Source organism: Prionailurus bengalensis, chromosome A3 (genome assembly GCF_016509475.1).
Source record: "Prionailurus bengalensis isolate Pbe53 chromosome A3, Fcat_Pben_1.1_paternal_pri, whole genome shotgun sequence".
Classification (NCBI taxonomy): domain Eukaryota; kingdom Metazoa; phylum Chordata; class Mammalia; order Carnivora; family Felidae; genus Prionailurus; species Prionailurus bengalensis.
Genome location: NC_057354.1, coordinates 121,093,590 through 121,119,289, shown reverse-complemented (window position 1 = coordinate 121,119,289; position 25,700 = coordinate 121,093,590). Strand labels below are relative to the sequence as shown.

At 38.0% G+C, this 25,700-nt stretch overlaps 1 protein-coding gene across 8 annotated transcripts in view; it reads left to right on the top strand.

Annotated features, from left to right (window-relative positions):
• The window catches only part of NCOA1 (nuclear receptor coactivator 1), a 241,570-nt gene that overhangs the window by 112,778 nt on the left and 103,092 nt on the right, over nt 1-25,700 (top strand). For 7 of the 8 annotated variants that reach the window (XM_043604407.1, XM_043604405.1, XM_043604409.1 and 4 more), the window contains exon 3: nt 24,004-24,156. The exons of the other annotated variant lie outside the window; for it this stretch is intronic. The gene's annotated coding sequence lies outside the window, so the exon portion shown is untranslated. The remainder of the gene's footprint in view (nt 1-24,003; nt 24,157-25,700) is intronic. 8 annotated transcript variants of the gene reach the window in all.

Sequence of the window (25,700 nt, the reverse complement as noted above, 5' to 3'; positions counted from 1 at the left end):
CTAACCCTAACAAAGTCACTTTTGACCAGAAGCTAGGCCAGATTTGGTGCTGCTGGGAGAAGAGAGGAAGAATAGGAGAGGGAAAATTTAAATTGAACACAGTCATGTCCAAACCTTTGCTCTTTGTCCCTTTGTTCTCCCTCCGCAACCTATCGCATTTCCCCCTTGCTGGGGATTTGTTTGTTTGTTTCTATTCAAGGGACAATTTATTGGTTTTCTTGAGTATTTAGTTAGGAAGAACAAATAGCCAAATAATGAAAATCCATCAGTTTTAGCACCAGTTATTCTATCAGCCGATCCTATTAGGAGTATTTATTGAAGCATGTCATGCTAATAGTCCCAGAGTGTAATTATACTTGCAGATTTTTCTTGCTTTCAGGGAGTTTGTAACATGTTCCAGATGGTTAAATAGGGAAGAGTAGACATTTTGTACTGTCTTTTCAATTATGATTAAGAATTTGATGTTACATTTTACTTACGTTATCATTATTGCTTTTGTTAGATTTAAACATGAGAGGAATTTAAACAAAATGTATTTTTTAAAATTTCTTTTCTACTGTGGTCAACAATTAACAGGACCTATCATAGACACTTTTCCCCTGTTAAGCCGTTTAATTGCTTTAATTTAGCATCATTAAAATGAGATAATTGCATCTTAAGCAGTAATTCTTTTATGAATGTAGTCCTTAATTTATTCCTGGAAAGTATTTACTTGGGTTTGTTTTAGACTTAAAATTACACGGTGAACCTTCTTGGAAAAACCTACAGAAGACTGGAATAGAATAATTTTCCAAACTGTTGATGATTCCTTGATCTTTTTCCACAAACTGGTATGACCTTAGATTCAAAGTCAGTGGGACATGTACTTTAAACTTGCCAGTAGTAGCGGTGATGACTTTTTGCTCATCTTTTCATATTCTCTTGTCTACCCTTCACTGAAGGGAAGTTTACGAGATACTAGGCATGCAGCCTGTGGAGTCAAGAGTAGAATAGGTTGTGGATCATAGGGATCCAGACCCATACACTTTGGCTTCATTCTGACCTTATATTAACCAATTTGCTAACTGGTTAGTTGACTTGAAGAAATTGTTGTTCTTCAATGGGAAATAGAATACTCTGTAATTCAGTTTAACCACCTGTATTTTTTCATAATGTAATTTTTGTGGGATGGGGGACAAAATGGTCTTGATCCTTAGACCACCATTCTCTGTCCTTGAAGCTCTCTTCAGGATTTCTTGCATACAAGAAAACAAGCAAAAAACCATAAAATATAATGCCAAAATTATATTTTTGGTGATGAGTATTATACACTATTCGTAAAAGATTTTGTTGGAATGAAGGGAGTAGTTTATATTGTGTATCATCCATTGAGACTTCCTATAATTTGCCTTTAAAGATCTTTGTTCATTCTCAGACTTTCCCGTTTCTTACTAAGCTGCCACATCTTTACCTCTTCTTGACTTTCTCTTCCCCAAACAACCTGCCTTCTCAGCCTCTTCAGACTCCTCATCCTTCCTCATACCCACTCTACAAATTCTTTACAGTTTTTCCAGGTAATATTCTTCTCTTTTTATAAAGTTCTTTAAATTCCTTCCCAGCAAGATCAAAGTTAGCCTAAGTTGAGACTTAAGAAAAGCATGTCTTTGGGGAGATTCTGTTCTTCTTGCTATAACAAACTGGCATTAAATTGGAATTTCTATTTTCATGGTTATTGCCAAGTTTTATATAGTTTGGTGTGTTTAGCATGTACAACAAATGTCACAATAAAGTGACTATTAACCATCAAATTTTGTGAGTCTGGGAATATGGAAAACAATACGGGAAAATTTAATTCTTATTTTTGTGTGTGTGTTGAAGTGTTTTATATATTCACTGTATGTAAAAATTCGATTTTCTACAAAAGAGATGTTTAGCTGGGATTAATTTTTAAAAGAATGATTCACACTAGGATTCCATCGAATGAAGTATTTTAGCTTTACATATAAAGAATGCGATTTGATTTATAAATATAGTATATGCAAGACCTTTCCAGGCATATGTATATGAGTTACATGTATGTGATGAAAAATTTAGGCTAGCTGGGGAAAATATCTTTTTGGATTAGTGGGAAGAGATGATAACAGGATATTTGAAAAGCAGTTCTATTTTGAATTCCTGATACCATCTTTCATCTGATTAACTAAGCTAGGAATTTTCCTTACTTCTTGGTTGCAGTATCCCAGCCTCTGTCTCTTTTATCCACTGCACTTTGCTCATGAGGTGGAAAGGGGCGTGACTGTAACTCCCATAATCTTGGAGACTCAGAGGGTTTACTTATCCATTGACCCCTTCCCTGGAATAGGACATTTGAAACATTTAGAAAATTGCAACAGTGGTACTTCAGTTCTCATCTTTCCTAAGGTTTTCTTTGTTCCCTTAATATGTACCTGGTATATTTACATCTCTTTATTTTTCTGTTTTCCCTTTGAATATTTTAACTACAGCACCCCTGAACATGGGTATCGCCTGTAGATTCAGATTTTATTTTTTGGTATGTGTTCAAGGCAACTTTCTAAGCAAAGCTCATGAATTTGCATTCCTCATGGGTCCAATTTGTTACTGATCTCTGTATTTCTGTATCCTAGGAGGCTGTGTTAGGAATTAATACACCCCTTTGTCTCATTTCCCGAAATCTAATGTTTGACCTTGCTCTGTTAGCTGACTATCAAGTTCTGTTCACAGCATGATAAGTGCATGGTAGTACTTGTGACACCTTTAGTCCCCATGTATTTTGACCCATCTGCTGTGTAAGAGGAAAATGCTCAGCCACTTCTAGGAAGTCAAGCTGAATCAACCTGTCTAGCAAAATGGATGACTAATATAGGAGAGGGAGAGCCATATAGCAGCTGGACCTTTTAGTGCACATTGTCGGCACCTGCCAGTTACATAGCTAGTTAGTATACTAGAGTCTGATATAAATAAAAGTTAATTTTCTTCCCTTCTGGAGAGGACGAAAAGTAGCTACAATGGTAAAATCTCTTGGTCCTCCTATACCGGCGTTTCCGAGCACTAATGACATTCTGGGTCAGGTAATTCTTTGTTGTGGGGGCTGACCTGTGCATTATAGGATTTTCAGAAGCATCTCTGGCCTTTTCCCACTAGATACCAGCATTCCCTCCCCCAAGATGTGACAAGCAAAAATAAACACTGCTAAATGTTCCCTGGAGGGAACTATAGGTCCCAGTTGAGAATGGCTGCCCTACACTTAATGCATTTTTGATTATATGATGAGGACAAGTTCTTAGAAGGTAGATTGTTTTTTATGTACATTTTAATTATTTTGGTAACTCCAGAAAGGTAGTACCAATTTGCATTCCTAACAGTGATGTGGGACATTGCATATTTCCCTAGACCCTCACCAGTGCTAGGTTTTGTCAGTCTCTTAGCTTTACCAGTCTGGTAGATAAGAAAATACTTTTCCTTAATTTTAATTTAATCCAGACAGTTATTAATTAGCTTGGATGTATTCGCATTTTTATTATCCAGTTTTATATCATCTAATGTGCACTACTTGTTTTTGTTCTTTGCCCATTTTTCTGGGATTAACTTGGTCACTGGTGGGATTATGAAGTTGTTTTCATTGTTAGGAATTTTTCACTGTTTTTTTGGTCAGAATTACCATGTTTCCTTTTTGGTTTCTGGCTTAAATTTATAACTAGTTTTATGCTTAATCTCTTTCCCAGTAGGTTGAACTTATTGAAATATCACATGTAAAGTACTCAGTAGATTTTTAAATTCAGTTGAATAAAGAATACTGGTACTAGGGCACCTGTGTGGCTCAGTCAGTTAAGCGTCCAACTTTGGCTCAGGTCATGATCTCACAGTTCGTGGGTTCAAACCCCGTGTCGGGCTCTGTGCTGACAGCTTGGAGCCTGGAGCCTGTTTTGGATTCTGTGTCTCCCTCTCTGTCTCTCTGCCCCTCCCTGCTCATGCGCTCTTTCCCATTTTCTCTCTCAAAAACAAATAAATCAACACTAAAAAAAAAAGAACACTGGTACTTATCCAAGGAAAAAGAGAATGTATATGTGTGTGCGTGTGTTCACGTGTGCATGAATGTGTGTGTGTGTGTGTTTGTGTGTGTGTGTTCCTGTTTACATGTTCATTGAAGAAAAGAGGGCTAAAGACTGAGCTGCAGTGCAGATATGTTCACATTTATTAGACATTGGAAAGACATTGAGAAGCTGAGGACAGCCAGTAGAGTGCAGTTTCTTACAATGCACAGGAAAGCTCAGGGAGGATATTGACTTTAGGATTGGAGCAAGGTTCACCTCAAATCTCCCTAGCCAAATTCTGTAAGGTCAAGTAAGAGAAAAGCTTTCAAAGGCTTAAAAGGAGGTAGAGGTGACAATTCAGAGAAATCATACAGTAGGGATATAAGAGGCTTAAAAAACTTTTTTGCTTTGTAGATTATTTAGAAGTATCATTTTAAGCCTCTGGGGGATGGGTTTTTTCCCCCCTAAACATCTTATTGTTACTGGTTTTTAATACATTTCAGTTGTGTTCAAACAACACATTCTGATGTGTTTAATCCTTGTAAATTTATTTTGATTTATCAGCAGTCTCTCTTGGTGAAGGTACCACAAGCACTTGAAAAGAATACATGTTCTATAGGGGCACCTGGGTGGCTCAGTTGGTTAAACATCAACTTGGGCTCAGGCCATGATCTCATGGTTTGTGAGTACAGGCCCCATGTCAGGCTCTGTGTTGACAACTCAGAGCCTGGAGCCTGCTTCAGATTCTGTGCCTCCCTCTCTCTGCCTCTCTCTCTCTCTCAAAAATAAATAAACATTAAAAAAATTTTTTTTAAAAAAGAATACATATTCTGTAGTTGTTGGGTGTAGAATATCAGTTAGGTCAAGGTAGTTCATAGTACTGTTGAGATTTTCTAAGCCTGCCTTTCTTTCTTTCTTTCTTTCTTTCTTTCTTTCTTTCTTTCTTTCTTTCTTTCATATATATACATACACACACACACACACATACATACACATACATACATATATATGGGCTTGCTTCTTCTATCAGTTGCTGAGAGGGATGTTAAAAATCTCCAACTATGATGTGTATTTGTTTTTCTCTATTTAATTTAGTCACTTTTTGCCTTTTGTATTTACGCTCTCCTGTCAGAGGCTAGGATAATAGGAGACCTTGAATGCTAGGTACCAGGAGTGAGAGTTCTTCGTGGAAACTATGGAAGACGCCGCTGAGTGCTGACTCGGGGTGTGACACTGTGAACATGGGGGTCTGGGAATTGTTTAGCAGGAGCACTGTGTAGGCAGAGCAGGGGTAAGATTAGCCTGCTGCTGAGCTGCCTCAGACTTGGGTTGCTAACAGTATGGAGTGTGATGATAGTTCTGAAAAACTGAACGAGATGCTGATCTGATACACATGGAAGAGAAAAAATTAGCAGGAGTTTTTAATGATTTGAAGATAGGAAATGCTAAGAGGCCTGAGTTAAAACAGTTCTAAGAACCTGGAAAATTGGGAAAAAGAAAGTGTGATTGCTAGTGATAGCAATGTATTTCATAGCAACTTTGAGTGATAGTGATGAGCATTTTCTCATTAAATGCTCCTTAAATTGTGGTGTTGCCTGGATATACAAATGTAGGTATTGTATAAGTAATAAAGAGAAGTTCAGGATTAGTGAAAGGGGATCAGAGGTTCTTTCTGCTGAGTTTTTATTTCAACTATACTATGAAATCATTCGTTTCTGAAATAATTTTGGGTTTAAGTTTTTATTATATGTGGTCTTGGCTCAGACGTTAGCCTGACATATAAATTGGCCTTAATCACTCAACCTAACGTGTAAAAGTAACTCCCCTAGTAACTCTCTCCCTCAAATTATTCAGTTTTATTTACTGATCTTTTCCTCTCATTAGAATGGGAGCTTCGAAGAATGGGCACTTCATCTCTCTTGTTCACTGCTGCACCCTAGCCCCTGCTGTAATGCTTACCGCATGTTGGGCTCTTAAATACGTGGGCATTGAATCACTCTGCCTGTTACAAAAGAAATGATGTGTGCTGAGTAAAAGAAAAAATAAAAAGGGGCGCCTGGGTGGCACAGTCGGTTAAGCGTCCGACTTCAGCCAGGTCACGATCTCGCGGTCCGTGAGTTCGAGCCCCGCGTCGGGCTCTGGGCTGATGGCTCAGAGCCTGGAGCCTGTTTCTGATTCTGTGTTTCCCTCTCTCTCTGCCCCTCCCCCGTTCATGCTCTGTCTCTCTCTGTCCCAAAAATAAATAAACGTTGAAAAAAAAAATTAAAAAAAAAATTTAAAAGAAAAAATAAAAAGAAAATGTTTTATAATCTGATTTTAAAATACCTTACTAATGTGCATTACCTGTTTTTTGAAGTCATGATGCTAGGCGCCTAGTTATTGTCCCCTCCCCACCTCCACCTGAAGATACTGTGCCTGCCATTGTAGGGAAAGTGATAGTTAAATGTAACTATAGAGGAGCACCTGGATGGCTCAGTGGGTTTAGTGTCTGACTCCTGGTTTCGGCTCAAGTCACAATCTCATGGTTTTGTGGCTCAAGCCCTGCGTTGGGTTCTACACTGGCAGCATGGAACCTGCTTGGGATTCTCTCTCTCCTTCTTTCTGCCCCTCCCCCACTAGCACTCTCTCTGTTTCAAATAAATAAACTTAAAAAATGTAACTGTAGATTAGCACACCTCATTACATGATTTTAAGTTTGCATCCCAAACAAGGAATTTCTTTTTTTTTAATTATTTTATTTTTATTTATTTTTATTTTTATTTATTTTTTTAATATATGAAATTTATTGTCAAATTGGTTTCCATACAACACCCAGTGCTCATCCCAACAGGTGCCCTCCTCAATACCCATCACCCACCCCCTCCTCCCTCCCACCCCCCATCAACCCTCAGTTTGTTCTCAGTTTGTAAGAGTCTCTTATGCTTTGGCTGTCTCCCACTCTAACCTCTTTTTTTTTTTTCCTTCCCCTCTCCCATGGGTTCCTGTTAAGTTTCTCAGGATCCACGTAAGAGTGAAACCATATGGTATCTGTCTTTCTCTGTATGGCTTATTTCACTTAGCATCACACTCTCCAGTTCCATCCATGTTGCTACAAAGGGCCATATTTCATTCTTTCTCATTGCCACGTAGTACTCCATTGTGTATATAAACCACAATTTCTTTATCCATTCATCAGTTGATGGACGTTTGGGCTTTTTCCACAATTTGGCTATTGTTGAGAGTGCTGCTATAAACATTGGGGTACAAGTGCCCCTATGCATCAGTACTCCTGTATCCCTTGGGTAAATTCCTAGCAGTGCTACTGCTGGGTCCTAGGGTAGGTCTATTTTTAATTTTTTGAGGAACCTCCACACTGTTTTCCAGAGTGGCTGCACCAGTTTGCATTCCCACCAACAGTGCAAGAGGGTTCCCCTTTCTCCACATCCTCTCCAGCATCTATAGTCTCCTGATTTGTTCATTTTGGCCACTCTGACTGGCGTGAGGTGATACCTGACTGTGGTTTTGATTTGTATTTCCCTGATGAGGAGCGATGTTGAGCATCTTTTCATGTGCCTGTTGGCCATCCGGATGTCTTCTTTAGAGAAGTGTCTATTCGTGTTTTCTGCCCATTTCTTCACTGGATTATTTGTTTTTTGGGTGTGGAGTTTGGTGAGCTCTTTATAGATTTTGGATACTAGCCCTTTGTCCGATATGTCATCTGCAGATATCTTTTCCCATTCCGTTGGTTGCCTTTTAGTTTTGTTGATTGTTTCCTTTGCTGTGCAGAAGCTTTTTATCTTCATGAGGTCCCAATAGTTCATTTTTGCTTTTAATTCCCTTGCCTTTGGGGATGCGTCAAGTAAGAAATTGCTACAACTGAGGTCAGAGAGGTCTTTTCCTGCTTTCTCCTCTAGGGTTTTGATGGTTTCCTATCTCACATTCAGGTCCTTTATCCATTTTGAGTTTATTTTTGTGAATGGTGTGAGAAAGTGGTCTAGTTTCATTCTTCTGCATGTTGCTGTCTGGTTCTCCCAGCACCATTCCAAACAAGGAATTTCTTACTAAAACCTCTAAGCACATACGCTGGTCATTTCTCTATTTTAAAAAGTAATATGTAATTTGGAAATATCATTAAAACAGAAATATCTAGACACAAGTATTTTTTATCAGTTTACTTTAGTGAGCATCTATTCTTTGCTACCCTTACGAGGTACAGAGAGGTCTATTGACAGTGTGTGGAGTAAACCGAGCCTGTACATAGAAACATGTGTAATGCAAACACTCATCTGATGAAGTATATGCCAGTTTTACTGTTACCTACAGGGATCTAACCTCTGCTTTATAAAATGCAATCTTAGTACAACACCATCCTCTAGCACATATAAGACCTGTGTTGGGAATTAAAATCCTATGTGAGCATCCCGCCAGAGCATTTTGGAGATTTAGAACAGCTCGGTTTTCATAGTCCTCAACAGCTGCCTTCCAATTCAGTAAAGTTGCTCTTTAAGAAAGAACTAAACACTTACTGTAGTTTAGGTGTTACATTTCATTTTTAGCTCTTTGAATATGGACTCTCTCCAACATCCTGGTGTTTTCTCTCGCCTGGTAGCAAAAACAGAGAGATAAAGTATATTGCAGAATGATGCCACAGAAATGGGCTTTCTCCGATTAGCAGAGATGAGTCCAGCAGGTTTACTACTTTCAGCTTGTTTTTCTCCATGTGTTCTCACCTCCAAACCTGTGCCTAATCCCTTACGTTAGAGTGTGCCTTCCTCCCAGGCCATTGATACTACTCTTGGATTTGTTTAGAAGCATGTAATGTCCTTTGACACGTTTAATAGTCCTCATTCTCTTTGAGCTTTTAACTGAATTACCACTGTTGAATTGGAATAAGTTCATTAATTCCATAAATTAACCTTTTAAAATATGTACCTACTCTGTGCCAGTTAAAAAACATCCATCTGCGGGGCGCCTGGGTGGCTCAGTCAGTTATGCATCCCACTTTGGCCCAGGTCATGATCCCATGGTTTGTGGGTTCGAGCCCCACTTCTGGCTCTGTGCTGACAGCTCAGAGCCTGGAGCCTGCTTCGGATCCTCTGTCTCCCTCTCTCTGCCCCTCCCCTCTTTGCGCTCTGTCTCTCTGTCTCTCTGTCTCTCTCTCTCTCTCTCTCTCTCTCTCAAAAATAAACATTAAAAAAAAATCCATCTAAGAGCTTATAGTCTAGTGAGGGAGATAGGTAATAATCACATAATCACACACACACAAGTGTGTTAATACGTTTGGAAAAATGCTAAGAAGGAATAGTAGAAAGTGCTATGAAGGTGTAAGGGAGGGCTGATTTATTTTTTATTTTCTTTTTCTTTTTCAAGTTTTTATTAAATTCCAGTTAACATGCAGTGTGATATTAGTTTCAGGTGTAGAATTTAGATCCATCACTCACATACAACACCCAGTGCTCATCACAATAGGTGAAGGGAGGGCTGGTTTAGATTCCTGAGGTAAGAGAAGTAGAGTTTTAGCTGAGGCATCAACAGTGGATAGAAATTGGGCAGGTGAAGAAAATAAGATTTGCAACAAGGAATATATTGTAGTGAAGGCCTTCGATGGGGCAGAAAGCCTGGGGACTGGGCAGGGACTGAGGAGGTAGCAATGCTACTAACACATAGCATACTGTGGGGAGAGTGGCTACGTCAGCGGTTTGGGATTTTATTCTTAAGTGAGATGAAACCTCATGGAAAGGGTGTAAGCAAGAATAGGATATCAGATTTGTGTGTCTGTGGACGATGGCTTATTTTTGAAATAGGCTCAATGGGGCTCGGGGATTGAATATAATCTAGGGTGTGACAATGGAAAAGATTTCACAGGTGATGTCTGGGTTTCTGGTGGCAGCAATTGAGTGAGTGTGAAGGTACCTTTCTTTCTTCTTCTTCTTTTTTCTTTTGGAGATGGAATAGCCAAGGCAAAGGAATATAGAGTTTAGTTTGGAACTTTTTTTTTTTTAATTTTTTTTTTTAACGTTTATTTATTTTTGGGACAGAGAGAGACAGAGCATGAACGGGGGAGGGTCAGAGAGAAGGAGACACAGAATCCGAAACAGGCTCCAGGCTCTGAGCTGTCAGCCCAGAGCCCGACGCGGGGCTCGAACTCACGGACCTCGAGATCGTGACCTGAGCCGAAGTCGGTCGCCCAACTGACTGAGCCACCCAGGCACCCCTGGAACTTCTTAATAAATAGGCAGATGCTTGCAGGTGTGGAGCTTAAAATAGAGCATGCAAATAGTAGGAGCATTCTTTTGAGAATAACTTGTGTCCAGAATTGATGTGTTTATACTATACCAGAATTAGTAGTCTTGAAATCTAGTAGCCTAGGCTTTTTAGTGTTTTGTCCTTTTAATATAAATGTAATGGTGAATGTAAGAGTCATTAATATTTTAGATTTAGTAATTGATACGTAGGCAGTTAAACATACAGTTTTGGTTTTTAGGTTATAATCTGCCTTTTTCAAAAAAGGGAGGGTAAGAAACAGAAATGGAGATACAATGAAGTACTTTGACTTTTTACTGTACTGTTTAAATTTCATCTTATCTTTAGAACCTAGAATGTAAGCATCAGTATCTCCCTGGAAGCCGAATAAGAATTGAAAACAAAAAAGCCATGTGGAGATATATAACATTTCCTGAATACGTATTACTAAAACAAATAATTAAAGAATTGTATGATACCGAAGTCTGGAAAAAAGCAAGGGAAAACATGATGGCTGCCATTGTTTATTAGATAAGTGACTACCAAGTAGAAAAGATATTAAACTTCTTTGGCTATGACTGTTAATCACTTTGCAGTAACTGTGTGCCAGACATTATTTTAAATAACTTAAAAATATTAAGTGTTTACTCTCCTAACAACTTTTGAATAACTACAAGTATTATTCTGCTTTTTTGTAGAGCAGGAAACCAAGGCATAGAAAGGTGAAGGTCAGAAAGCTAATGTTGGTGGAGTTGAGCTCCAGAACCCATACTTTTTTTTTTTTTTTTTTTTTAATTTTTTTTTTCAACGTTTATTTATTTTTGTTACAGAGAGAGACAGAGTATGAACGGGGGAGGGGCAGAGAGAGAGAGACACATAGAATCGGAAACAGGCTCCAGGCTCTGAGCCATCAGCCCAGAGCCTGACGCGGGGCTCAAACTCCCGGACCGAGAGATCGTGACCTGGCTGAAGTCGGACGCTTAACCGACTGCGCCACCCAGGCACCCCCAGAACCCATACTTTTAATCAAAACGCAATATACCTCAGTTCTAAGAAGGGAATGTGGTTGCCTATAGGCAGATGTGGATAGCTTAAGCTCAGTTAATTTATTTCATGGATGCGAGGTTTTATTCCATCAATGTACTAGAGTTCACTAATCCATTCTATTATTGATGGGCATTTGGGTTCTTACCATTTTTTGCTTTCATGAACAATGCTGGCATGAATATCTTTCTTCTTGTCTATATCTTTTTCTTCTTCATATGTCTTGTCCATTTATATAGAGAATTTCCTTGGGGTCACAGTTCTCTTTAATGCTAGCCCACTCATAGAATTCTTGCCACTTACCAAGATTTAATTCCCAGCTGGAGTCCCCTTGGAGCTCTTGCTTTTACCATGGAGCAACAGTTTTCCAATCTTTCCAACATAATACAATTTTTTGTAACAGAATCCATGAATTTACCCAAATTTTTAAAGGCATCCAAAAGTTGTGTGAAGAAATGTTGTTTTTTTTTTTTCTGGAGATTGCAAGGTTTTCATAAAAGTATTTCATAAAAGCATTGTAATCATAAGAGCAATGAAATCAGCCTTCTAAAAATCAAAGATTAATAAGGAAAAATAAGTAAATATTGGCCATTCTATTAAAAAAATAAAGTTTCTCCCCTGCTGACTCTCCCTCCCTGTCTCTCTCTCTCTCTCTTTCTCTCTCTCTCTCTCTCTCAAAAATAAACGAAACTTAAAAAAAAAATTTTAAAAAGGGCACCTAGATGGCCCAGTCAGTTAAGCGTCCAACTCTTCCAACTCTTGGTTTCAGCTCAGGTCATGATCTCACCACTCGTGAGTTTGAGCCCCACGTTGGGCTCTGTGCTGATGCTCAGAGCCTAGAGCCCGCTTCAGATTGTGTGTCTCCCTCTCTCTCTGCCCCTCCCCGGCTGATGCGCTCGCTCGTGCGCTCTCTCTCTCTCAAAAAGAAATAAACATTAAAAAAAAATTTTAAAAATAGGGGCGCCTGGGTGGCTCAGTTGGTTAAGCGACCTACTTTGGCTCAGGTCATGATCTCACAGTTTGTGAGTTTGAGCCCCACGTCAGGCTCTGTGCTGACAGCTCAGAGCCTGGAGCCTACTTCAGCCCAGAGCCTCCCCTGCTCACGCTCTGTGTCTCTCTGTCTCTCAATAATAAATAAATGTTAAAAAAAAATTTTTAAACTTTAAAAATAAACAGTTTCATCTTTAAAGTCTTCGTTTTTGGTGGGCCTCCTCTTCACAGATTGTGTTAATAAGAAAAAGCAAAGAAGAGCACCTGGGTGCCTCAGTCGGTTAAGCGTCCATCTCTTGGTTTCAGCTCAGGTCATGATCTCATGTTTTGTGGGATCGCGCGCTGTGTCAGCCTGTGTGCTGACAGCACAGAGCCTGCTTGGGATTCTGTGTCTCTGCCCCTATCCTGCTTGTGCTCTCTCTCTCTCAGAATAAATAAATTAAAAAAAGAAAATAGATACTATGGAGAAGTTAAATAAACTTTACACCCATTTTTAAACTATGTTTTTAACATTAATATGATGGCTTGATTTCAAATTTCATTTAAATTATTTTTGTCTTTGATTTGGAGAGCATGACTCTTATACCATCAGTAAGAAGAGAGTTGGTTGCGTCGTTCTTAATTCTTTTGTGAAATCTTATAGTCTCTCTTAAGAAAAACCTATTTCATGCAAATTTTTACGTGCCACCTTGTTTCTTAAATTTTATTTGGGGTGGAATTAATAAGAACAGAGAAGTTACTATGGAATCTTAACTCCATGTACCCAAAGTAATTTATAATTGCCACTAGTGTTAATGGTTTATTTATAATAACCCACTACTGGATGGCAGCATAGCTAACCTCAGCTAGTCCCATCACACTGGGACTTTGGCTAATATTACCCCTCTTTCTCCTCATCAAAAAGTACATCATAAAGTAGAAGAGTTAAAGTCATGTTGTAATAAAGATAACTTTGGATCTGCACTAATTTTTTCAAAGTAATTAATATATAAATATTGTAATTATAAGTGTTATTGGTAACAAGTTACTTTCATCACACTTCACAGTTATTGTATGTGGGCATGGGGGAGAGAATCTACTGCCCTTAGAGATTTGAAAGTTTCTTTTACTTCCTCACAGAGAAAAGAACAGTAGACCACAGCTTCTTTTGATCCTCATCTCATGAGGTCATAAGGTGACAGTTGCTGATGGAAAATGGGTTTTTTCCTGCTTTTCCAAAATCAGACTCCATGGTAGCAAATAATGTGTATGAAGAGCTAATGTTGTATATATGATCTAAAACCGGTACTTTTTAAATCTTTCCTAATTAACTGTTGCAGAGGCCTTACTGCCTGTTGTTAGTGCTCTTCTGTCATATACTTCATTCTGTTATTGAGCAGCTTTAACGGATGATTGGCTCTTGAGAATGTCAGGATGGTGAGTTTTAAAATTGTTAAAAAGATTGAGGTGTTAATAACATACGTGAAGCAAAACTTTAAAAGGATTATGGGTGGGGTGCCTGGGTTGCTCAGTCGGTTGAGTCCAACTTTTGATTTCGGCTCAGGTCATGCTGTTGGGCTTCATAAGATTGAGCTCCTTGTTGGGCTCTGTGCTGACAGTGGGAAACCTGCTTCGGATTCTCCCTCTCCCTCTCTGTCTTTACCTCTCCCTGACTTGCATGCACATACATGCTCTCTCTCTCCCTCTTGAAATAAATAAAAAAACATTTTTAAAGAAAGATTATGGGGTGGGTCAGTTGGTTGAGTGTCCAACTCTCAATTTCAGCTCAGGTCATGATCCCAGGATGGTGGGATTGAGCCCCATGTTGGGCTCTTCGCTAAGCATGCAGCCTGCTTAAGATTCTCTCTCTCTGTCTCTCTCTCCCTCCCCCTCCCACGCCTCTCCCTCTCATACATGCTGTCTCTCTCTTAAAGAAAAAGATTATGAAATAACAGGAAGATTAAAAATAAGCAAATAAAGTATTACCAATAATAACATAGTATTTGATTCCAGGTAAAGGTGGTAGGTTGAGGACACAGTTAATATTGTTCCCTCCCCAAACCACAGTTAAGTTAAACAACAATGAAAACAAAGTCAATAAAGGTTGTTGTTGGGTTGTTTTTAGTCATAAATCCAGACGAAGAATTGGAGAAAAATAGGGCAAAATTTTCAAGGCTGAAACACAGCTAGAAGAGGGGTAGCAATCTTATTAAACCTAGGAAAGCCTAGTTTTACATGGAGAAAGCTAAGGACTAATGGAATTTGTACTGGTGAATCTCCAAAGGGCCCACACAGTGGTAGTATTGTGTAACTCTGAAAGGGCAAGGGGAAGGAGGGCAAGAAGGTGAAGAAGATGAATCTAGGGGACTAAAATAAGGAGGATTGTTTGAAAGATGTTTAAGAAACACTTAAATGCCTGGATTTTCTTCACTTTTTGCCACTGTTCTAATGCACTGCTCTCATCTTGACAGTGGGCAATTTGAAGTATATTCTCTGGCTGAAGAAAGAGGGCTGACTACTGGCCTAATGGACAACAGGCACATTGAAGGTGGAGGGAGCATTGGCATTTTCAATGATGAGAGCCCTGCCCTCTTCTCTATTATTGGCTTCCCAACTGAGGCCTTTTTCCTCTAGGCAGGAGGAAAGAAGAATCTTCTATGAAAAATCTGACTAGCCCATTAAGAAAAAAACTAAAGGCAAAAAGGACTTTACATAAATACTGTACTCTGTTTGGTAAATTTGTTTTTTGTAGGGGTACAGGTTAACAATTCTGAAGCCACTTTATGTATACACAGGTGTTGGGCAGATAAGTAAATAAGTGATAGATAATGGGAACCAGTTTTCTCACATCAATATCTGTGACCTAATAAAGAGCCTGCCCAAGTTGCCCTATATTGAAGGTTACAGTCAGTAGCCCCAGGTACTTAGAGCTTTAAATAAACTTTTTATTTCCAAAGGTCTAAACTCCATCAAACATCTAAGGAAAGCATCTACTATGAATAACAAACCAAAATAAACAAATCAAGAATACAAAACAACTTGCTGAAAACAGACTGTACAGCTGGGAAAATTTTATGGATATGCACACACACACACACACACACACACACACATCTACATATACCATATGTGTGTATAAAATATCTTCACAGAGATGGGATTCTGCATCCGTAAAGCAAGAATACAATATTTAAAAAAGAACATTCAGAAAACAAAGAATTCTTATAAATTAAGAATATGTGGCAGAAAAGAAAAACTCAGTACAATTATTAGATAATAAATTGAGAATTTTTTAGGAGTAGAGCAAAAAGGCAAAGAAATGATAAACAGAAGATTGAAGAAAATAAGAAGATGAATGTAGGAGGGTCAACTTCCTAGTGTTAGGAGTTCTAAAAAAGAGAACAGAATAAGTTAGGGGGGAAAAAAGAATATAATCCAAGAAAATTTCTCAGAACTGAAAGTGCCAATTGTGTACCCAGCATAAAGGAAGAAAAGTGCCAATTATGTACTCAGTTCAACTGGTATTGGATACCACATGGGATAGCCACATAGTCAGCTAAAATGTTCAGTCTCCATAATAGTCAAGGAAATTCAGACTGAAATGAATTCCCACTTTCATCATTAGACTGGTTAAAAAATAAATTCTGATGATATCAGGTGTTGGAAAGAATATGGGGGAAATGGCTCTCTTATACACACTGCTTGTGGGAGTATGAAACAGCCATATTGGCAAACAATTTGACAAGTGGTGAGATGAGAGAAAGATATACAACTACTGTAATTCAGAAATTGCACTTCTGGATATTGCCACTAGAAATTCTTTCACTTGTGCATATGAAAAAATGAATAAGAGGCCATGTCCAAGAATACTCATTGAGGTATTCTCTGTAAAAATGAAAATTTACAGGAGTCCCTGGCTTGCTCAGTCAGTTAAGCGTCTGACTCTTGATTTTGGCTCAGGTCATGATCTCACAGCTTGTGAGATTGAGCCCCACATTGGGCTGTATGCTGATAGTGTGGAGCCTTCTTGAGATTCTCTCTCCCTCTATCTCTATTCCTTCTCTGCTCATATGAATATGTGTATGCTCTCTCTAATATTAAAAAAAATGAAAATTTACAGACCACTTAAATACAAGAATGGCTAAGGTGAGGTATATTCATATATTTGTATGAATGAAACACACACGCATGTATGCCTCAGCAAGGATAGAGCTCCAAAACGTAATGCATGAAATCAAGAAAATGCATAATATGTGTTGTATACAATAAAAAATGTATATTTTAAAACATAAAACATCAATGTATGTTGTGTATGGGTACACGCACATATACATATCCAGAAAGAGATGTATTAAATTCATGATAATGGTTCTGTCTATGAAAGGGAGGGGAATGAACAGAGTGGACTCTGTGTAAGTGTGGGGACTTGGATTTATTGGTAGTGCTTCATTTCTTAAAAAAGAAAAGATATAAAAAATGTTTACTGTTGTTAATTCTGGGATAAATCCATAGATACTTATAATATTTATCTATATGTTTTTAATTTCTGGCTCTGTACCTCTGCCTGATTCCAGAATAACAAAGGGAGAATGATTAATAGGCTTCCTTTTTACTCTATGTGTTAGGTGTATAATATGTGCTCTTCTATCACCTGGCTTCCTCATTTGATTTTTAAATGAGATTGAATTTAAGAAATTAAAAATAATTAAATAAAATAAAGGAATTGAGGTGCCGTGTTAGCCAGAACTTGTGCCAGAATCCAGCATTGGAAGCAGATAAAGATGACAGAAAAGCCTTACCTGGGAAGGGAAAATTGGAACCTGAAATTGAAAGCCTTCAGACATGCTCAGTAATCATGATGTTCCAGTAGGAGTTTGTAGTATCCATATCAGATCTCCTACTCTGGATTCCTCTGGATTGGGGGAGGGGTGGTGAGGAAAGTCTTAAAATGTTGAGTTCCAGATAGTCCAGATAATTAATGTAACAATCACTGAAGTATAGAATATTTGAATCACTATATTGTACCCCTACAACATAACACGGTGTGTTAACTACACTGGAATTTAAATTAAAGTAAATGAAAAAAAAATCACTGGAGAGATGCATTTTAAGAGAACTCACTTAAAGTGAAATATTATTTCACAATAATAATCAAACATCTTTTTCTTAGTACTTACGCACATTCCTCCTGTCTTCTTAGGTTCTCTGTGTCACCTGTCTCCTGGTTCCATATTAGTAACTTATCATTGTGTACATATCTTTTTGTGTACGAATTTTTTTAATTGTTTATTTTTTTAAATTATCTTTATTATCTTTTATTTATTTATTTTGAGAGAGAGAGAGAGACTCAGAGAGCCATGAGTAGGGGAGAGACAGGGAGAGGGGGAGGGAGGGAGGGAGGGAGGGAGAGAGAGAGAGAGAGAGAGAGAGAGAGAGAGAGAGAGAGAGAAAGAACCCCAAGCTGACTCTGCTCTCTGGGCACAGAGCCAGATGCAGGGCTCAAACTCACAAACTGTGAGATTATGACCTGAGCTGAAATCAAGAGTTGGATGCTTAACGAATGGAGCCACCCAGGCACCCCTGTACATATTTTTTTGGAATATGGATTTATCTTGTGCTTTTCCATTTTTTATGCAGGTTTTAAATGACTATACTCAGCCACTCCCCTTAGCATTGTTCTCACATTTCCTCACATGGTTGACCACGAGTCCATTAGGACTCTAAATCATTAGCAGGATCCATCTGGCTTCAGTTACTGCTTGGTTTTGAAGTAGTACCCGTAAAAACTCTCAGGTTTTATAGAAGAGAGTGGCATTATTTGGCAAAGATTATACCTGCAGGATTAAGTATGTAAGTGATTTGGAGGGTTGCTCTTCCTTGGAAGCCAAATAATGACAGAACCTAAGTATATGGATGACTAGATGAACAATGCCATCTTTGCCACTGGTCAGTTACTACTTAATTCTTACACAGATTTACCTAGGGAAAACTAAAAGATAAAATGCTTCACAAATGAAAGAACACACAAAATAGTATCAGGAGGATTGAAATGAATTGTTTCATTCAAGAAAATGTTCTAGAGCACTGTTTATTACAAATGCAAATAAGCTAGGCATATAAAGTGAGAAAAATTCAACTAAATACAATGTAAATTGAGCTACTCTAACTGTAAATCCTTTTATTTAATATGTTTAACTGCAAGTCAGTATGAAGAGCTAATTCAAGTTTCTTTGAGTTTTTGAATTGTGGATTTAAATCAACAGAAGAAAAAAAATCTTGAAAATATAAAAAGCACTTAATTTAATTTAGAGGGACTATAAGGGGTTAGCACTTTTGAATCCAGGTGATAGGATAACCCAGTTTTCCAACATTAAACATTACACTTTAATATGGAATTCAGCATTAGGGGAAATCATGATTTAGAGAAAATATAGTTTTTATATAAAAAGAAAAAGCCCAAAACAAGCATTAAAAAAACTATTACAAATGTAAAACAAAAGAAAAATAGACTTGTATTTGTTGATAGTATAACAATGTACTAGATGTACACAAAGTAATAATTTTGAATGTATGAATTAATTTGGGGGGACAATTATATTTTGGTGAACCCATGAAAATATTCAATCCCTCTTTTTTTTTCTTGGTCTTTTTTAGTTTCAACAGTGTTATAAAATTTAAGTATATAGGTCTTGCATATCTTTTGTTAAATTATTTCCTAAGTATTTTATGTTTTTTGATGCTATTATGAATTTGTTTTGCATTTTATTTTCCAATTGTGGTTGTATGGAAGTTGATTTGGTATACTCATCTTGTATCCTACAACTTTGCCAAATCGCTTATTAATTCTAGTAATTATTTTTCAGATTCCTTAGAGTTAGGTACCAAAAAATAATTTAAAAAAAATTTTTTTTTAACCTTTATTTATTTTTGAGACAGAGAGAGACAGAGCATGAACGGGGAGGGTCAGAGAGAGAGGGAGACACAGAATCTGAAACAGGCTCCAGACTCTGAGCAGTCAGCACAGAGCCCGACGTGGGGCTCGAACACACATACCACGAGATTGTGACCTGAGCCGAAGTCGGACGCTTAACCGACTGAGCCACCCAGGAGCCCCCCAAAAAATAATTTTTAAGCGAATAAAAACAATTTTAGTTCTCTCTCTCTAAATTTCCTTTGATATCTTTTTCTTGACTTATTGTGCTGAGTAGGACCTTCAGTACACCCGTTACAATAATGAAGTGGCTATGGGGCACCTGGCTGGCTCAGTTGGTAAAGTATGGGACTCTTTTTTTTTTTTTTAACATTTATTTATTTATTTTGAGACAGAGCTGGGGAAGGGCAGAGAGGGAGAGGGAGAGAGGGAGAGAGAATCCCAAGCAGGCTCCACGCTGTCATCACAGAGCCCAACACAGGGCTTGATCTCACAAACCATGAGATTATGACCTGAGCTGAAATCAAGAGTCAAATGCTTAACCAGCTGAGCCCCGTCAGACACCCAAAGTGTGGGACTCTTGATCTTGGGGTTGTGGGTTTAGGCCCCCATGTTAGGTGTAGAGTCACTTAAAATCTTTAAAAATAAAACGAAGTGGCTAGAGTGAACATTCTTGCCTTGTTCGCAATATTAGGAGAACTCCCAATATTTCACCATTATATAAAATACTAGATGTAGTTTTTCACTCATCCTATTTATCAGATTGAAGGGAGTTACGTTTAATTCTTAGTTTGCTGAGAATTTTGTCATGAATGGTGCTGAATTTTCTCAGATTTTTTTTCTGTATCTGTTCAAATGGTTATATGCTTTTTATTCTGTTAATATAAATTACATTGATTGGTATTTAATTTGAAACATTTCTTGGATAAACCACATGATCATAGTATATTACCTTTCTTATATATTGTTGGATTCAATTTGTTGTTTTGCATCTGTATTCATGAGGCTGATTTTCTTTCCTGGTAATATCTTTGTCAAGTTTTGGTATTAGGAATTTGCTTATTTAATAAAGGGAGGGGTGCCTGGGTGGCTCAGTCGGTTGAGCATCTGACTCTTGGTTTCGGCTCAGGTCATGATCATGGTTTGTGAGTTCGAGCCCTGTATCGGGCTCTGTGCTGACAGTGCAGAGCTTGCTTGGTATTCTCTCTCTCCCTCCCTCTCTCTCTGCCCCTCGCCTGCCCATTCTCTCTCTCTCTCTCTCTCTCTCTCTCTCTCTCTCAAAATAAATAAAAACTTAAAAAAAATTTTTTTAAATAAGACAAGTTAGGGAGTATCTCTCTTCTGTTTTCTAGAAAGTATGTAAGATGGTTATTACTTCCTTAAATGGTTGCTGGAACCCACCAGTGAAGCCATTTGGGCCTAGAGTTTTGTTTTGATTTTTGTGGTTTTTTGTTTTGTTTTTGTTGTGTTTTAATTATGAAATGTTTTCTTTAGTAGATGGGTTTCTATTTATTTTTATAGTTGGAGTAATTTTAAGGGATTTTTCATTTTATCTCAGTTACTGAATTGATTTGCATCATGTGAACATTATATGTGTAGGATATGAAGTGATATTTCTCCTTCTATTTCTGATATCAGTAATTTGTGTTGCCTTTTGTTTTTCTTGAACAGTCTTGCTAAAAGCATAAATGATTTTTTTTTATCCTTTAAACTGGTTTTAATTTTTTTGAATTGTCTAATCTTTGGCTTGAGTATTGTTTTGACTTGAAGTTCACTAACTTGTTTCTGTGCCATCTCAAATCTATTAACTAATAATAGATTCAGCCTATCCAGTGAATTTTTAAGTTTTGATATTTAACTGCCTAGTTTTTGAAGTTTCATTTCTTTCTGTTTCCATTTGCTGTCAATATTTCTTATCTGTTCACTCATTATAACATGTTGAATATACTTGTATTAACGGCTTGAGCATCCTTGCCAGTTAATTCCAATGTCTAGATCTTCTTGTAATAGGTTTTCCTCCTGTTCTTGAGTTACAGGTTTTATCTTCTTTGCATGTTTAGTAATTTTTTGTTGTATATTGGATTTTGTTGATGGTATTGTACATTTTTTTTTAAGCATATTGATTTTTGTTCCAGATAACTAGCTTGTAAAAATACACTTACCATATAACCCAGCAATTGCATTTCTGGGTATTTATCCTAGAGAAATGAAAACTTATGTTCACACAGAAACCTGTGCACAAATATTTATAGCAACTTTATTTATAATTACCCCCAAAAGAATACATCCTATTTGTACTTCGACAGGTGGGAAAAAAACAAAAAACAAAAAACTGTATCTCCATACCGCGGAGCAATGAAAAGGAACAAACTATTGATATATTCAACAAATTGGATGGATTTCATGGGTATTATGTTGAGTAAAAAGAAAACATGCCAATCTAAAATGTTTCCATACCAACTGATTCAATTTTTGTAAGATTCTCAAAGTGAAAAAATTAGAGAAATAGAGGACAGATAAATGGTTGCCAGCAATTAAGGAAAGGGGAGGAGGGTGTGATTATAAATAGCAAAAGGGAATCTAAGTTGTGGTATGGTGTATGGATCTGTACATGTCCTAAAATGCCATAGAATTATAAACAAAGATATGCAAAAAACAAAATATGATTGCATGAAAAAAATGGCAAAATCCAAGTAAAGTCTATAGTCTAGATAATTGTATTGTGCCAATCAGCTTCTCAGCTTATGATAATACACTGCAATTATGTAAGTTGTCACCATCGGGGTAGGTGAGTGGTGAGTACATGGGATTGCTCTGTACCACTTTTACTACTTCTTGTGAAGATGAGAGGCTCTAAGGATTTCAAAATAAAATTAAAAATATATTACTGACGGATCACCTTGAAATTATAGAGGTTTGGTTTTTATACTTTGTCACACCAGATGTTATTTCAGTTTTGCCCTTAGCCTTAGGAGAATCCGTATTCCTGGAATACAGTCTTTACCCTGAGATGTGGCCCTTCTGTGGTTTCTGTGAGAAGTCAGTTGTGTTCACCAGGCCCTTTTAACTTGGCAGGATTCAAAATCCAAACTGTGTCTTTCCTGTGGTAGGAAGCCGAAATCTCTGTTCAGCTTTTTAGTCTTCCAGCTGTTGCCTTCTGTTGGGCTATTTGGAGTCTCCCAGTGCATGAGCAGTTCAGGGACCAGCCAAAGATTTGAGCATTTGTGGACAGATTTAAGCTCCCCCTGCCCTGTACTGTACTACCCTTCCTACCACAATTTTCCCCTCCTATTGTCTAGCTTTCTGCCAGCTCTTAGATGCCAATGAGACTGTGGTTTTCTTCTTTAGCCCTAGCCTCCCAGTACTTAAGGGGGATATACTGGGAAGAGTTTTCTTAAGGTAGAGTTGTACGAATACATCTCATCTCAGTATGGTTCCTTTCTTTTAATAATCAAATCCCCTACGTTTCTGCCGGCTGTTGGTCACTTTCAGTATCTTTAAACAGTTACTTTTAACTTTTTAAAAAATTTTTAAATGTTTATTTTTGAGAGCGAGAGCGAGAGACCGTGAGTGGGGGAGGGGCAGAGACAGAGGGAGACACAATCTGAAGCAGACTCCAGGCTCTGAGCTGTCAGCACAGAGCCTGATTGGGGGGGCGGGGAGGGGCGGGCTCAAACTCACGAACCTTGAGATCGTGACCTGAGCTGAAGTCAGTGGCTTAACCAACTGAGTCACCCAGGAGCCCTTGAACAGTTATTTTAATATTTTGTCCAGAGTTAATAATTGTTATCTAAGGGCAAATTAGTCCAATATGAGATAGTCCATTATGACTGGAACCAAAGCTCAACGAATTTTATTTTTAAGTATTACGAATATAAAAAGTTTGTAAAGGGGCACCTGGGTGGCCCAGTTGGTTGATCATCTGATTCTGCTCAGGTCACGATCTCACGGTTCATGAGTTTGAGCCCTGCGTTCGGTTCTGTGTTGACAGCGTGGAGCCTAGAGCCTGCTTGAGTTCTGTGTCTCCCTTGCTCTCTACCCATCCCCCACTCATGCTCTAGCTGGCTGGCTCGCTCGCTCTCTCTCTCTCTCTCTCTCGCTCTCGCTCTCTCAAAAAGTGAATGAACATTAATAAAAAAGTTTATAAAGTTTTTCAGTGAAAAATTTGAAAGTGGGGTGCCTGGGTGGCTCAGTCGATTAAGCCTCCGCCTCTTGATTTTGGCTCCGGTCATGATCTTACAGTTCGTGGGTTCAAGTCCTGCATGGAGCTCTGTACTGACAGAGCCTGACTGGGATTCTCCTTTTCTCTCTGCTTCTCCCCTGCTCACTCTCTTTCTCTCAAAAGTAAATAAGTAAACATTTAAAAAAATTCAAAAGTAAAATATCATAGTAACTTTAATGCATAGTAAGAAGTATTACAGAAATCAAAGAAAGTATTCAATGAAAACTGAAAATATGAACAATCAGTATTTTAATTAAAAAGAAGAATAAACATGCAAATGCAGCCAGAAAAAATTTTTTTAAAGACATATAAATGACTTTCAGAAGATTAAGGGCAGAATGTAATTATTATTACCTAAGCAGCAGCCTTAGATAGGAATACATATTTAATCACCAGAAAGGACTTCAGCTGTAAAATCAGATCTTCATCCATTGTCTTTTGGAAATATTTTTCCATTTGGCTTTAAAAGTTGTATTTTCTTTCTTTATGCAGCATTTCTGACCTTTGTCATTTCTTAGAGACTAAAACAACAAAAACAACAATCTAACTTCCCTTCTGCTTTTATTTTTTTCTTCTCCTTTTAGTTTGCATAATTGGCCTTAAATGAGGTGAGAGTGAAGAAACTAGAGCCGTCTCTGGATACATCGCTACCCCACTTCCCTGTAAGCTACCCTCCGGAGTGCTAGATTTGACCATATCTGTTTTGAGGACTCATTATGAACAAAGAAGTCTCCCAGGTGGGAATTGTAACTGTTTTTAAAGAGCTTTGTTTATACAAAAGTATGAAGGGAAAATGATTACCGATGGAAATATGTTTTTGATTTAAAAGTTTCAAAGTTATGATAAAACATCTGCTGACATTCCTAAATGAAAATGTTCTAGATTACACTTTATGAACCACTTTAATGCACATTGAAATGAATATAGGGTTCATATGAATATTTTACAGTGAGAACCTCCTCATTGAATTAAAAATGGCAAGCAGAAAAACTATACTGAACTGTCCCTAGATTTGGTCTGTATATTTCTAACATGTGTGCAGTCATTCAGTCTATATTTGGTGCCCATTTTTTCACATTTGGGCATTTTTACATAGCCGATTTCGAAGAGTTTGTGAGCTCCCTGAGGGAATAGTTCTTGTGTGTCCACAAAGATGACAATGATCATATGGGGCGCCTGGGTGGCGCAGTCAGTTAAGCGTCCGACTTCAGCCAGGTCACGATCTCGTGGTCCATGGGTTCGAGCCCCGCGTCAGACTCTGGGCTGATGGCTCGGAGCCTGGAGCCTGTTTCCGATTCTGTGTCTCCCTCTCTCTCTGCCCCTCCCCCGTTCATGCTCTGTCTCTCTCTGTCCCAAAAATAAATAAACGTTGAAAAAAAAAAAAAGATGACAATGATCATAGAAGCGTATGTTAGAAAGATAAACATGCACTAAGCCAAGACAGTAGGTAAAAAGCTGAAGATTAATCAGAAAATGATAGATTAGTAAATGGACTTTTGGCAGGAGGCTTTTTAAAATTAATAGATTTTTTAATTGAATTATAGCACCATACAGATAAAAGTTACAGATTTTAAGTGTAGAACTCCTGAATTATCATGTGCCAAACATATTTGTTAAACAGGTTAAGAAGTAAAACAATATCAGCACCCCAGGAGCTTCCCTCATCCTTGCCCCAGCTGCACACCCACCTACTCACTTTTAAAGGAGAAGACGGTTGTCACCGTGGAGTGATAGCTGTCAGCTTGAAGAGTGGGCTTTAACCACCATAGATGTTAAAGGCAGTTAGATTTAGTTGGCTGACAAACAATACCTGTGTTTGGGATAAACAATGAATTTGGGAGATGGAGGCGAGACTATCTGTTGGCAGCAGAGTGCTTTAAAGCAGGGGCTGGAGGTGCAAAATAACCCTACTGCCTCTCTCTTTAAAGTCTTATTGGTAGAGGCACCTGGGTGGCGCAGTTAAGCGTCTGACTTCGGCTCAGGTCATGATCTCGTGGTCCATGAGTTCGAGCCCCACGTTGGGCTTTGTGCTGACAGCTCGGAGCCTGGAGCCTGCTTTGGGTTCTGTGTCTCCTTTGCTCTCTGCCCCTCCCCGGCTAATGTTTGTCTTTCTCTCTCTCAAAATAATAAACTTTTTTTTTAATTTAACAAAAATAAATAAAGTCTCATTGGTTTCTAGAACACACTCCAGATTTCTGGCTTTCATTTAACTGGCAATATATTTATTAACTTGTATTTTCTATTATTTGAAATCAGACTATTGATTCCCAATGGAGAGAGA